Raw genomic sequence first — 13,998 nt, 5'->3', positions numbered from 1 at the left:
TCATAACGAATTCCGTTTATCGAATCAAACGACACTATCACCCCGCCATAATAAAGACCGGACGTATTTGAATTAACCATCCGGAAGAAAACAAAAAGATCCGAACCGAAACCTAGGAGGCGTCGCGCTGAACGTGCGTTTCAGTTCGCATCGACGTTCTAGAACCGAAAGATTGTTCGAAAAAAGTGGTTGATAGCCGAAAAAAGTTACAGGAGTGCAACACGAGGACTTCCCAGGAGGTTACCCATCCTAGTACTACTCTCGCCCAAGCACGCTTAACTTCGAAGTTCTGATGGGATCTAGTGCATTTGTGCTGGTATGATCGCACCCAGCATGCCTCTCCATTGTCAAAGTAATAAAGAGTTTCCATTCGCATTGTCGTACGAAATCCGTTTAAATGAAAGTGCGAAAAAATCCTGCTAGATGACATCAGATGGACGATCCGAGCATGTCGAGAAGCCGGATGACTGCCACGGCTGTCATCGCGCGGTGAATCTTCCCGAGTACCCCCAAATCAATATAAGAATCGCCACAATCTGACGGGAGGATCAAAAGTTATCGTCGGAACAATATTTGTGCACCAAGGGTAGCTCACGGCCAGTAAACACCTTCCGACCGGATTCCTGACTCGCATCCACTAGAACACTCATCCGCTATAGCCGGTACCTCACTGAATCTAAACAAACCCCCGCTATATTTTGACCGTAAATGAAATGTCATAACGAATTCCGTTTATCGAATCAAACGACACTATCACCCCGCCATAATAAAGACTGGACGTATTTGAATTCACCATCCGGAAGAAAATAAAAAGATCCGAACCGAAACCTAGGAGGCGTCGCACTGAACGTGCGTTTCAGTTCGCATCGACGTTTTAGAACCAAAAGATTGTTCGAAAAAATTGATAGATAGCCGAAAAAAGTGACAGGAGTGCAACACGAGGACTTCCAAGGAGGTCACCCATCCTAGTACTACTCTCGTCCAAGCACGCTTAACTTCGGAGTTCTGATGGGATCCAGTGCATTTGTGCTGGTATGATCGCACCCAGCATGGCTCTCAATTGTCAAAGTAATAAAGAGTTTCCATTCGCATTGTCGTACGAAGTCCGTTTAAATGAAAGTGCGAAAAAATCCTGCTAGATGACATCGGATGGACGATCCGAGCATGTCGGGAAGCCGAATGACAGTCAAGGCTGTAATCGCGCGTTGAATCTTCCCGAGTACCCCCGAATCAATATATGAATCGCCACGATCTGATGGGCGGATCAAAAGTTATCGTCGGAACGATATTTGTTCACCAGGGGTAGCTCACGGCCAGTAAACACCTTCCGGCCGAATTCCTGACTCGCATCCACTAGTACACTCATCCGCTACAGCCGGTACCTCACTGAATCTAAACAAACCCCCGCTATATTTTGACCGTAAAAGAAATGTCAGAACGAATTCCGTTTATCGAATCAAACGACACTATCACCCCGCCATAATAAAGTCCGGACGTATTTGAATTCACCATCCGGAAGAAAATAAAAAGATCCGAACCGAAACCTAGGAGGCGTCGCACTGAACGTGCGTTTCAGTTCGCATCGACGTTCTAGAACCAAAAGATTGTTCGAAAAAAGTGATAGATAGCCGAAAAAAGTGACAGGAGTGCAACACGAGGACTTCCAAGGAGGTCACCCATCCTAGTACTACTCTCGCCCAAGCACGCTTAACTTCGGAGTTCTGATGGGATCCAGTGCATTTGTGCTGGTATGATCGCACCCAGCATGCCTCTCCATTGTCAAAGTAATAAAGAGTTTCCATTCGCATTGTCGTACGAAATCCGTTTAAATGAAAGTGCAAAAAAATCCTGCTAGATGACATCGGATGGACTATCTGAGCATGTCGGGAAGCCGGATGACCGCCAAGGCTGTCATCGCGCGATAAATCTTCCCGAGTACCCCTGAATCAATATAAGAATCGCCACAATCTGACGGGCGGATCAAAATATATCGTCGGAACAATATTTGTGCACCAAGGGTAGCTCACGGCCAGTAAACACCATCCGACCGGATTCCTGACTCGCATCCACTAGTACACTCATCCGCTATAGCTGGTACCTCACTGAATCTAAACAAACCCCTGCTATATTTTGACGATAAATGGAATGTCAGAACGAATTCCGTTTATCGAATCAAACGACACTATCACCCCGCCATAATAAAGATCGGACGTATTTGAATTCACCATCCGGAAGAAAATAAAAAGATCCGAACCGAAAGCTAGGAGGCGTCGCACTGAACGTGCGTTTCAATTCGCATCGACGTTCCAGAACCGAAAAGATTTTTCGAAAAAAGTGGTAGATAACCGAAAAAAGTGACAGGAGTGCAACACGAGGACTTCCCAAGAGGTCACTCATCCTAGTACTACTCTCGCCCAAGCACGCTTAACTTCGGAGTTCTGATGGTATCCAGTTCATTTGTGCTGCTATGATTGCACCCAGAATGTCTCCCCACTGTCAAAGTAATAAAGAGATTCCATTCGCATTGTCGTACGAAGTCCGTTTAAATGAAAGTGCAAAAAAATCCTGCTAGATGACATCGGATGGACGATCCGAGCATGTCGGGTAGCCGGATGACTGCCGGGGCTGTCATCGCACGATGAATCTTCCTGAGTACCCCCGAATCAATATATGAATCGCCACGATCTGACGGGCGGATCAAAAGTTATCGTCGGAACGATATTTGTTCACCAGGGGTAGCTCACGGCCAGTACACACCTTCCGGCCGGATTCCTGACTCGCATCCACTAGTACACTCATCCGCTATAGCCGGTACCTCACTGAATCTAAACAAACCCCCGCTATATTTTGACCGTAAATGAAATGTCAGAACGAATTCCGTTTATCGAATCAAACGACACTATCACCCCGCCATAATAAAGACCGGACGTATTTGAATTCACCATCCGGAAGAAAATAAAAAGATCCGAACCGAAACCTAAGTGGCGTCGCACTGAACGTGCGTTTCAGTTCGCTTCGACGTTCTAGAACCAAAGATTGTTCGAAAAAAGTGGTAGATAGCCGAAAAAAGTGACACGAGTGCAACACGAGGACTTCCCAGGAGGTCACCCATCCTAGTACTTCTCTCGCCCAAGCACGCTTAACTTCGGAGTTCTAATGGGATCCAGTGCATTTGTGCTGGTATGATCGCACCCAGCATGCCTCTCCATTGTCAAAGTAATAAAGAGATTCCATTCGCATTGTCGTGCGAAGTCCGTTTAAGTGAAAGTGCGAAAAAATCCTGCTAGATGGCATCGGATGGACGATCTGAGCATGTCGGGAAGCCGGATGACTGCCAGGGCTGTTATTGCGCGATGAATCTTCCCGGGTACCCCCGAATCAATATATGAATCGCCACGATCTGACGGGCGGATCAAAAGTTATCGTCGGAATGATAGTTAAGCACCAAGGGTAGCTCACGGCCAGTAAACACCTTACGACCGGATTCCTGACTCGCATCTACTAGTACACTCATCCGCTATAGCCGGTACCTCACTGAATCTAAACAAACCCTTGCTATATTTTGACCGTAAATGAAATGTCAGAACGAATTCCGTTTATCGAATCAAACGACACTATCACCCCGCCATAATAAAGACCGGACGTATTTGAATTAACCATCCGGAAGAAAACAAAAAGATCCGAACCGAAACCTAGGAGGCGTCGCGCTGAACGTGCGTTTCAGTTCGCATCGACGTTCTAGAACCGAAAGATTGTTCGAAAAAAGTGGTTGATAGCCGAAAAAAGTTACAGGAGTGCAACACGAGGACTTCCCAGGAGGTCACCCATCCTAGTACTACTCTCGCCCAAGCACGCTTAACTTCGGAGTTCTGATGGGATCCAGTGCATTTGTGCTGGTATGATCGCACCCAGCATGCCTCTCCATTGTCAAAGTAATAAAGAGTTTCCATTCGCATTGTCGTACGAAATCCGTTTAAATGAAAGTGCGAAAAAATCCTGCTAGATAACATCGGATGGACTATCCGAGCATGTCGGGAAGCCGGATGACCGCCAAGGCCGTCATCGCGCGATAAATCTTCCCGAGTACCCCCGAATCAATATAAGAATCGCCACAATCTGACGGGCGGATCAAAATTTATCGTCGGAACAATATTTGTGCACCAAGGGTAGCTCACGGCCAGTAAACACCTTCCGACCGGATTCCTGACTCGCATCCACTAGTACACTCATCCGCTATAGCTGGTACCTCACTGAATCTAAACAAACCCCTGCTATATTTTGACCATAAATGGAATGTCAGAACGAATTCCGTTTATCGAATCAAACGACACTATCACCCCGCCATAATAAAGATCGGACGTATTTGAATTCACCATCCGGAAGAAAATAAAAAGATCCGAACCGAAAGCTAGGAGGCGTCGCACTGAACGTGCGTTTCAATTCGCATCGACGTTCCAGAACCGAAAAGATTTTTCGAAAAAAGTGGTAGATAACTGAAAAAAGTGACAGGAGTGCAACACGAGGACTTCCCAAGAGGTCACTCATCCTAGTACTACTCTCGCCCAAGCACGCTTAACTTCGGAGTTCTGATGGTATCCAGTGCATTTGTGCTGGTATGATCGCACCTAGCATGCCTCTCCATTGTCAAAGTAATAAAGAGATTCCATTCGCATTGTCGTACGAAGTCCGTTTAAGTGAAAGTGCGAAAAAATCATGCTAGATGGCTTCGGATGGACGATCCGAGCATGTCGGGAAGCCGGATGACTGCCAGGGCTGTCATCGCGCGATGAATCTTCCCGAGTACCCCCGAATCAATATATGAATCGCCACGATCTGACGGGCGGATCAAAAGTTATCGTCGGAATGATATTTGTGCACCAAGGGTAGCTCACGGCCAGTAAACACCTTCCGACCGGATTCCTGACTCGCATCTACTAGTACACTCATCCGCTATAGCCGGTACCTCACTGAATCTAAAAAAACCCCTGCTATATTTTGACCGTAAATGAAATGTCAGAACGAATTCCGTTTATCGAATCAAACGACACTATCACCCCGCCATAATAAAGACCGGACGTATTTGAATTAACCATCCGGAAGAAAACAAAAAGATCCGAACCGAAACCTAGGAGGCGTCGCGCTGAACGTGCGTTTCAGTTCGCATCGACGTTCTAGAACCGAAAGATTGTTCGAAAAAAGTGGTTGATAGCCGAAAAAAGTTACAGGAGTGCAACACGATGACTTCCCAGGAGGTTACCCATCCTAGTACTACTCTCGCCCAAGCACGCTTAACTTCGAAGTTCTGATGGGATCTAGTGCATTTGTGCTGGTATGATCGCACCCAGCATGCCTCTCCATTGTCAAAGTAATAAAGAGTTTCCATTCGCATTGTCGTACGAAATCCGTTTAAATGAAAGTGCGAAAAAATCCTGCTAGATGACATCGGATGGACGATCCGAGCATGTCGAGAAGCCGGATGACTGCCAAGGCTGTCATCGCGCGGTGAATCTTCCCGAGTACCCCCAAATCAATATAAGAATCGCCACAATCTGACGGGAGGATCAAAAGTTATCGTCGGAACAATATTTGTGCACCAAGGGTAGCTCACGGCCAGTAAACACCTTCCGACCGGATTCCTGACTCGCATCCACTAGAACACTCATCCGCTATAGCCGGTACCTCACTGAATCTAAACAAACCCCCGCTATATTTTGACCGTAAATGAAATGTCATAACGAATTCCGTTTATCGAATCAAACGACACTATCACCCCGCCATAATAAAGACCGGACGTATTTGAATTAACCATCCGGAAGAAAACAAAAAGATCCGAACCGAAACCTAGGAGGCGTCGCGCTGAACGTGCGTTTCAGTTCGCATCGACGTTCTAGAACCGAAAGATTGTTCGAAAAAAGTGGTTGATAGCCGAAAAAAGTTACAGGAGTGCAACACGAGGACTTCCCAGGAGGTTACCCATCCTAGTACTACTCTCGCCCAAGCACGCTTAACTTCGAAGTTCTGATGGGATCTAGTGCATTTGTGCTGGTATGATCGCACCCAGCATGCCTCTCCATTGTCAAAGTAATAAAGAGTTTCCATTCGCATTGTCGTACGAAATCCGTTTAAATGAAAGTGCGAAAAAATCCTGCTAGATGACATCGGATGGACGATCCGAGCATGTCGAGAAGCCGGATGACTGCCACGGCTGTCATCGCGCGGTGAATCTTCCCGAGTACCCCCAAATCAATATAAGAATCGCCACAATCTGACGGGAGGATCAAAAGTTATCGTCGGAACAATATTTGTGCACCAAGGGTAGCTCACGGCCAGTAAACACCTTCCGACCGGATTCCTGACTCGCATCCACTAGAACACTCATCCGCTATAGCCGGTACCTCACTGAATCTAAACAAACCCCCGCTATATTTTGACCGTAAATGAAATGTCATAACGAATTCCGTTTATCGAATCAAACGACACTATCACCCCGCCATAATAAAGACTGGACGTATTTGAATTCACCATCCGGAAGAAAATAAAAAGATCCGAACCGAAACCTAGGAGGCGTCGCACTGAACGTGCGTTTCAGTTCGCATCGACGTTTTAGAACCAAAAGATTGTTCGAAAAAATTGATAGATAGCCGAAAAAAGTGACAGGAGTGCAACACGAGGACTTCCAAGGAGGTCACCCATCCTAGTACTACTCTCGTCCAAGCACGCTTAACTTCGGAGTTCTGATGGGATCCAGTGCATTTGTGCTGGTATGATCGCACCCAGCATGGCTCTCAATTGTCAAAGTAATAAAGAGTTTCCATTCGCATTGTCGTACGAAGTCCGTTTAAATGAAAGTGCGAAAAAATCCTGCTAGATGACATCGGATGGACGATCCGAGCATGTCGGGAAGCCGAATGACAGTCAAGGCTGTAATCGCGCGTTGAATCTTCCCGAGTACCCCCGAATCAATATATGAATCGCCACGATCTGATGGGCGGATCAAAAGTTATCGTCGGAACGATATTTGTTCACCAGGGGTAGCTCACGGCCAGTAAACACCTTCCGGCCGAATTCCTGACTCGCATCCACTAGTACACTCATCCGCTACAGCCGGTACCTCACTGAATCTAAACAAACCCCCGCTATATTTTGACCGTAAAAGAAATGTCAGAACGAATTCCGTTTATCGAATCAAACGACACTATCACCCCGCCATAATAAAGTCCGGACGTATTTGAATTCACCATCCGGAAGAAAATAAAAAGATCCGAACCGAAACCTAGGAGGCGTCGCACTGAACGTGCGTTTCAGTTCGCATCGACGTTCTAGAACCAAAAGATTGTTCGAAAAAAGTGATAGATAGCCGAAAAAAGTGACAGGAGTGCAACACGAGGACTTCCAAGGAGGTCACCCATCCTAGTACTACTCTCGCCCAAGCACGCTTAACTTCGGAGTTCTGATGGGATCCAGTGCATTTGTGCTGGTATGATCGCACCCAGCATGCCTCTCCATTGTCAAAGTAATAAAGAGTTTCCATTCGCATTGTCGTACGAAATCCGTTTAAATGAAAGTGCGAAAAAATCCTGCTAGATGACATCGGATGGACTATCTGAGCATGTCGGGAAGCCGGATGACCGCCAAGGCTGTCATCGCGCGATAAATCTTCCCGAGTACCCCTGAATCAATATAAGAATCGCCACAATCTGACGGGCGGATCAAAATATATCGCCGGAACAATATTTGTGCACCAAGGGTAGCTCACGGCCAGTAAACACCATCCGACCGGATTCCTGACTCGCATCCACTAGTACACTCATCCGCTATAGCTGGTACCTCACTGAATCTAAACAAACCCCTGCTATATTTTGACGATAAATGGAATGTCAGAACGAATTCCGTTTATCGAATCAAACGACACTATCACCCCGCCATAATAAAGATCGGACGTATTTGAATTCACCATCCGGAAGAAAATAAAAAGATCCGAACCGAAAGCTAGGAGGCGTCGCACTGAACGTGCGTTTCAATTCGCATCGACGTTCCAGAACCGAAAAGATTTTTCGAAAAAAGTGGTAGATAACCGAAAAAAGTGACAGGAGTGCAACACGAGGACTTCCCAAGAGGTCACTCATCCTAGTACTACTCTCGCCCAAGCACGCTTAACTTCGGAGTTCTGATGGTATCCAGTTCATTTGTGCTGCTATGATTGCATCCAGAATGTCTCCCCACTGTCAAAGTAATAAAGAGATTCCATTCGCATTGTCGTACGAAGTCCGTTTAAATGAAAGTGCAAAAAAATCCTGCTAGATGACATCGGATGCACGATCCGAGCATGTCGGGTAGCCGGATGACTGCCGGGGCTGTCATCGCACGATGAATCTTCCTGAGTACCCCCGAATCAATATATGAATCGCCACGATCTGACGGGCGGATCAAAAGTTATCGTCGGAACGATATTTGTTCACCAGGGGTAGCTCACGGCCAGTACACACCTTCCGGCCGGATTCCTGACTCGCATCCACTAGTACACTCATCCGCTATAGCCGGTACCTCACTGAATCTAAACAAACCCCCGCTATATTTTGACCGTAAATGAAATGTCAGAACGAATTCCGTTTATCGAATCAAACGACACTATCACCCCGCCATAATAAAGACCGGACGTATTTGAATTCACCATCCGGAAGAAAATAAAAAGATCCGAACCGAAACCTAAGTGGCGTCGCACTGAACGTGCGTTTCAGTTCGCTTCGACGTTCTAGAACCAAAGATTGTTCGAAAAAAGTGGTAGATAGCCGAAAAAAGTGACACGAGTGCAACACGAGGACTTCCCAGGAGGTCACCCATCCTAGTACTTCTCTCGCCCAAGCACGCTTAACTTCGGAGTTCTAATGGGATCCAGTGCATTTGTGCTGGTATGATCGCACCCAGCATCCCTCTCCATTGTCAAAGTAATAAAGAGATTCCATTCGCATTGTCGTGCGAAGTCCGTTTAAGTGAAAGTGCGAAAAAATCCTGCTAGATGGCATCGGATGGACGATCTGAGCATGTCGGGATGCCGGATGACTGCCAGGGCTGTTATTGCGCGATGAATCTTCCCGGGTACCCCCGAATCAATATATGAATCGCCACGATCTGACGGGCGGATCAAAAGTTATCGTCGGAATGATAGTTGAGCACCAAGGGTAGCTCACGGCCAGTAAACACCTTACGACCGGATTCCTGACTCGCATCTACTAGTACACTCATCCGCTATAGCCGGTACCTCACTGAATCTAAACAAACCCTTGCTATATTTTGACCGTAAATGAAATGTCAGAACGAATTCCGTTTATCGAATCAAACGACACTATCACCCCGCCATAATAAAGACCGGACGTATTTGAATTAACCATCCGGAAGAAAACAAAAAGATCCGAACCGAAACCTAGGAGGCGTCGCGCTGAACGTGCGTTTCAGTTCGCATCGACGTTCTAGAACCGAAAGATTGTTCGAAAAAAGTGGTTGATAGCCGAAAAAAGTTACAGGAGTGCAACACGAGGACTTCCCAGGAGGTCACCCATCCTAGTACTACTCTCGCCCAAGCACGCTTAACTTCGGAGTTCTGATGGGATCCAGTGCATTTGTGCTGGTATGATCGCACCCAGCATGCCTCTCCATTGTCAAAGTAATAAAGAGTTTCCATTCGCATTGTCGTACGAAATCCGTTTAAATGAAAGTGCGAAAAAATCCTGCTAGATAACATCGGATGGACTATCCGAGCATGTCGGGAAGCCGGATGACCGCCAAGGCCGTCATCGCGCGATAAATCTTCCCGAGTACCCCCGAATCAATATAAGAATCGCCACAATCTGACGGGCGGATCAAAATTTATCGTCGGAACAATATTTGTGCACCAAGGGTAGCTCACGGCCAGTAAACACCTTCCGACCGGATTCCTGACTCGCATCCACTAGTACACTCATCCGCTATAGCTGGTACCTCACTGAATCTAAACAAACCCCTGCTATATTTTGACCATAAATGGAATGTCAGAACGAATTCCGTTTATCGAATCAAACGACACTATCACCCCGCCATAATAAAGATCGGACGTATTTGAATTCACCATCCGGAAGAAAATAAAAAGATCCGAACCGAAAGCTAGGAGGCGTCGCACTGAACGTGCGTTTCAATTCGCATCGACGTTCCAGAACCGAAAAGATTTTTCGAAAAAAGTGGTAGATAACTGAAAAAAGTGACAGGAGTGCAACACGAGGACTTCCCAAGAGGTCACTCATCCTAGTACTACTCTCGCCCAAGCACGCTTAACTTCGGAGTTCTGATGGTATCCAGTGCATTTGTGCTGCTATGATTGCACCCAGAATGTCTCCCCACTGTCAAAGAAATAAAGAGATTCCATTCGCATTGTCGTACGAAGTCCGTTTAAATGAAAGTGCAAAAAAATCCTGCTAGATGACATCGGATGGACGATCCGAGCATGTCGGGTAGCCGGATGACTGCCGGGGCTATCATCGCACGATGAATCTTCCTGAGTACCCCCGAATCAATATATGAATCGCCACGATCTGACGGGCGGATCAAAAGTTATCGTCGGAACGATATTTGTTCACCAGGGGTAGCTCACGGCCAGTAAACACCTTCCGGCCGGATTCCTGACTCGCATCCACTAGTACACTCATCCGCTATAGCCGGTACCTCACTGAATCTAAACGAACCCCCGCTATATTTTGACCGTAAATGAAATGTCAGAACGAATTCCGTTTATCGATTCAAACGACACTATCACCCCGCCATAATAAAGACCGGACGTATTTGAATTCACCATCCGGAAGAAAATAAAAAGATCCGAACCGAAACCTAGGTGGCGTCTGTAGACACCCCATTTTGACCGTGCCCTAAGCACTCCAATTTTGTGTAAATCCCCATCAAATGATTGAGTTAGGGTCCTAAATTTCACCCTAAGCTAAAGTAGGATCCTACCAAGCTCCCTGTAAAATTTCATCGAAATCCGAGCGCGTTTGCCTGGCGAACAAGTCAAGCAATGTCGTGATGCAAGTTCGCAGAAAGGGGAGTGAATTATTCTAGGGGGGGCTGTCCAAGTAAGCTGATAGGGGTGGAAAAATTTTCATTTTCCTCTTATATAAGAGCAGCTCGTTCGTTTAAAAAAAAAAAAAAAAAAAAACAGAGAAAATTCGCAGAGAGAAGTTTTCCCCAAATTTCAAAACCCAATCCTTTCTTCTTCTCCGATCTCCTCTTCTCCGGCAAATCCACCTCCTCCGGTGAGCTTGGGTTCTTGCCAACCTTTCTTCACTTCACCACCGGCTAGTCCACCGATTTTCATCTCCTCCTTCTTCTCCGCCGGAATTCTACCGGAATCCGATGCTACTGCCATCAAAATCATCATCATCATCTTGTTTTCATGTCACTCAAGCCCCAAATCCCAAATCTAAGCCCTAATTCCTCATTCGAAACCCTAATTTCTCTTCTTCTCCGGCCTAATTCCGATCCGATCCAAACCCTAATTCCCCGTCGTGAATCATCTTCTCCGGCAAGCTTGACCGGATTTCGGCCAATTATTATCGACGGTTAGTTTTTCTTCTTCCTTCTTAGTTAGCCTCTGCTGCTATTTCCCTCCTTTTATAGCTTAGAAACCCTAGATCTGCATAGATCTGTGAGATTGAGGGATCGGATTTTATTTTATTTTTAAAATCCAGAGAAAGAGAGAGAGAGAGAGAGAGAGAGAGAGAGAGAGAGAGAGAGCTAAGGTTTTAGGATTTCATCATCTCTGTTTTTCTTCTCCGGCGAATTTGGCCGAATTCCGGTCAACCTTCCGGCCATTCTTGCTTCAGATCTGCAAGCGATCTACAAATTGCATGCTCGTATCACGCTATGGCTAGCTCAGATCTGATGTTTGGAAAGCTTCAGTGATATAAGGAGAGATCGAGAGATTGAGAGAAAAGAAAAGAGCAAGAAAGGAATTGTATAGAAGAGGGATCCACTCGTCTACTCTTACCTGGATCCGGAGCATCTGCTGCACGATCTATCCGTTATTTGCACCTTCTTCAACCTCGAACCTCATTTATTTTTTTAATATAGAAAACCTGCAAACCCTAACCCATTTTCCGAGCGGAATTTCTTAGATTCCAATGTGTTTTCCCTCAGATCCATCGGCCTCAAATTCCATCTCGATCTGACCCCATTTTTTTTGTATTCAAACCCTCGTTTGATACCTTTTAATTCATAAGATCTAAAAATATCTCTCACTGATTCGAACCTTGCTCATCCAATTCCACAGAAATATCACTATCTTCCTCATGTTCTCTCATAGATCTAGAGCATTTTCTGATTTAAAATTTCTAGATCGGACCTTGTTCGTTGAATTTTTGGCAAATTCTGCAAGTCTCAGACACATTACGTCCGGGTGAGCTACTTCAGCAGGTTCAGGTAACATTTCTAACCCTACTTGAATTACTGAAATCTTCATGGTTGTTTGCCTTGATTTTCCGATATTATGGCATTAATTCATGAATTTGAATTTGACTCTTGAGTATAAGTTGGGGTTTAACATCTGAGGTGAATGGATCATGAGATTAGTTGTGTTAAATTGAGAATGGAAATTAGGTGATAATTTTTACCCCATGTTGCGGGCATAAAAATGGATGAATCACCTAATTTCATGTTAATCTTCTGCTTCTAGAGTAACCAGAGATTTCATAAGCTTGATTTTTTTTTATATATATGTACATGTCGGTTATTCTCTCGTTAAATTCATCAATTATTTTCCTTGTCATGCATTGTTTTCTTTAGTTGATTTCTCTTGTGTTAAAAACCATTGATTCTAATATAGACTGAGTGTAATGGTACATCCATTGATTTTATTTTGTTCTAGTGCATTGGTCAATAGTGTAGCTGTTTTCATTGTTAGGGTGTAGTCTGCATAAATCTGTTTTTTTTTTATATATAGTAATTTGGGGCATTAGAATTTGAAAGGAAAAATAATTTCTATGAGGTTTTAAAGTGATGAAACCCCAAATTTTGAACCCATGCTATAGTCGACCCTCTACAATGAAATGTGAAATTCAATCTTATCACCTGTTTTAATCGAAGTTCCATTGAGAAGTTGTTTCAAGAATATTTGATGATTGTAGAAGTTTTCTACAGTATCCACTTAGTATACTTCCTTGGTTTGGATGACTACTCATGTTTAAATTTTAGTCAATTTGTCCCCTTCCATTTCCATCAGACAATAAAGTAGTCACTAGAAGTTGTCATAGCTCTGATATTTTGTGTTCAAGTATGAATTTGTGATTATATGGAATAGCTTAATCGAGTATTTGATATGTTAGGATGATATTTTCTGAGTTTTTCTTTTAATACTTGAAGTTTGCGAATGTTCAGGGTACTTTTAGGGTACATGTATAATGAAAGCTTATTAATCCTCTCTTGTTTGTATATCAAGGTTTATTAAATATCTGTTGGAAATTTAATACTTCTCTTTCATACTAAGCTTTGAGTTAGGGTTCGAAGACGGTAATAAATGGATTGTTCAGGTGAGATTATCTCAAAGCTTATTATACTTGTCTCTCTTTTATTGAATTGTTTAATAGGAAGAAGGAGATCAGATGACTATTCTGTTCGATATTATCGACATGAGTACTGTCTGATCTCAAGGCGGGATTAGAAATATTATCATGTGTATATGATATCAGATGATTACTTTGGCATCATCTGATTTCATTGGAGTCCCCGTATTGGGGTTTGTGGTTGGTTTAGAAGTGTTTGATATGTTTTATTTTACTTTATTAGGCTATCCAGCGGCTGGTCTGGACTAATTAATGATGTTTGCTTTAGATTGTGTATTGTTTTCTTATTGAAAATTCTTCTTTGCTTAGCACTTGATTTATTTTTATAAAAATAGAGTGAAATTTGCAATTATCTGGCAGTTTTTTCTTCTCTCTTTGATAGACTAACACAGTCTTATGGATTGCTGTTAATTCTCTT

At 44.4% G+C, this 13,998-nt stretch overlaps 15 non-coding genes across 15 annotated transcripts; all 15 read right to left on the bottom strand.

The window, feature by feature from the left end:
- Positions 1-211: 211 nt before the first annotated feature.
- LOC143874777 (5S ribosomal RNA) lies at positions 212-330 on the bottom strand. Its single transcript, XR_013249447.1, has one exon. It is a non-coding gene; the product is annotated as a 5S ribosomal RNA (ribosomal RNA).
- Positions 331-927: 597 nt separating this feature from the next.
- Positions 928-1,046, bottom strand: LOC143874303 (5S ribosomal RNA). The gene has a single exon (XR_013248987.1). It is a non-coding gene; the product is annotated as a 5S ribosomal RNA (ribosomal RNA).
- Positions 1,047-1,643: 597 nt separating this feature from the next.
- On the bottom strand, positions 1,644-1,762 carry LOC143873665 (5S ribosomal RNA). The gene has a single exon (XR_013248368.1). It is a non-coding gene; the product is annotated as a 5S ribosomal RNA (ribosomal RNA).
- Positions 1,763-2,360: 598 nt separating this feature from the next.
- Positions 2,361-2,479, bottom strand: LOC143875363 (5S ribosomal RNA). Its single transcript, XR_013250014.1, has one exon. It is a non-coding gene; the product is annotated as a 5S ribosomal RNA (ribosomal RNA).
- A 596-nt stretch (positions 2,480-3,075) lies between these two features.
- LOC143874069 (5S ribosomal RNA) lies at positions 3,076-3,194 on the bottom strand. Its single transcript, XR_013248759.1, has one exon. It is a non-coding gene; the product is annotated as a 5S ribosomal RNA (ribosomal RNA).
- Positions 3,195-3,791: 597 nt separating this feature from the next.
- Positions 3,792-3,910, bottom strand: LOC143872955 (5S ribosomal RNA). The gene has a single exon (XR_013247678.1). It is a non-coding gene; the product is annotated as a 5S ribosomal RNA (ribosomal RNA).
- Positions 3,911-4,508: 598 nt separating this feature from the next.
- Positions 4,509-4,627, bottom strand: LOC143875174 (5S ribosomal RNA). Its single transcript, XR_013249833.1, has one exon. It is a non-coding gene; the product is annotated as a 5S ribosomal RNA (ribosomal RNA).
- A 597-nt stretch (positions 4,628-5,224) lies between these two features.
- Positions 5,225-5,343, bottom strand: LOC143875139 (5S ribosomal RNA). The gene has a single exon (XR_013249800.1). It is a non-coding gene; the product is annotated as a 5S ribosomal RNA (ribosomal RNA).
- A 597-nt stretch (positions 5,344-5,940) lies between these two features.
- On the bottom strand, positions 5,941-6,059 carry LOC143874776 (5S ribosomal RNA). The gene has a single exon (XR_013249446.1). It is a non-coding gene; the product is annotated as a 5S ribosomal RNA (ribosomal RNA).
- A 597-nt stretch (positions 6,060-6,656) lies between these two features.
- On the bottom strand, positions 6,657-6,775 carry LOC143874302 (5S ribosomal RNA). The gene has a single exon (XR_013248986.1). It is a non-coding gene; the product is annotated as a 5S ribosomal RNA (ribosomal RNA).
- Positions 6,776-7,372: 597 nt separating this feature from the next.
- LOC143873664 (5S ribosomal RNA) lies at positions 7,373-7,491 on the bottom strand. Its single transcript, XR_013248367.1, has one exon. It is a non-coding gene; the product is annotated as a 5S ribosomal RNA (ribosomal RNA).
- A 598-nt stretch (positions 7,492-8,089) lies between these two features.
- Positions 8,090-8,208, bottom strand: LOC143875403 (5S ribosomal RNA). Its single transcript, XR_013250048.1, has one exon. It is a non-coding gene; the product is annotated as a 5S ribosomal RNA (ribosomal RNA).
- Positions 8,209-8,804: 596 nt separating this feature from the next.
- On the bottom strand, positions 8,805-8,923 carry LOC143874068 (5S ribosomal RNA). The gene has a single exon (XR_013248758.1). It is a non-coding gene; the product is annotated as a 5S ribosomal RNA (ribosomal RNA).
- A 597-nt stretch (positions 8,924-9,520) lies between these two features.
- Positions 9,521-9,639, bottom strand: LOC143872953 (5S ribosomal RNA). The gene has a single exon (XR_013247677.1). It is a non-coding gene; the product is annotated as a 5S ribosomal RNA (ribosomal RNA).
- Positions 9,640-10,237: 598 nt separating this feature from the next.
- Positions 10,238-10,356, bottom strand: LOC143875231 (5S ribosomal RNA). Its single transcript, XR_013249887.1, has one exon. It is a non-coding gene; the product is annotated as a 5S ribosomal RNA (ribosomal RNA).
- Between the last annotated feature and the right edge of the window lie 3,642 nt (positions 10,357-13,998).

The sequence above is a fragment of the Tasmannia lanceolata genome, unplaced genomic scaffold (assembly GCF_043159265.1).
Source record: "Tasmannia lanceolata isolate RefF3 unplaced genomic scaffold, GAP_Taslan_0.1 ptg000003l, whole genome shotgun sequence".
Classification (NCBI taxonomy): Eukaryota; Viridiplantae; Streptophyta; class Magnoliopsida; order Canellales; family Winteraceae; genus Tasmannia; species Tasmannia lanceolata.
The sequence above is the reverse complement of the archived record's forward strand: the minus strand, read 5'-3'. Positions and strand labels throughout refer to the sequence as shown.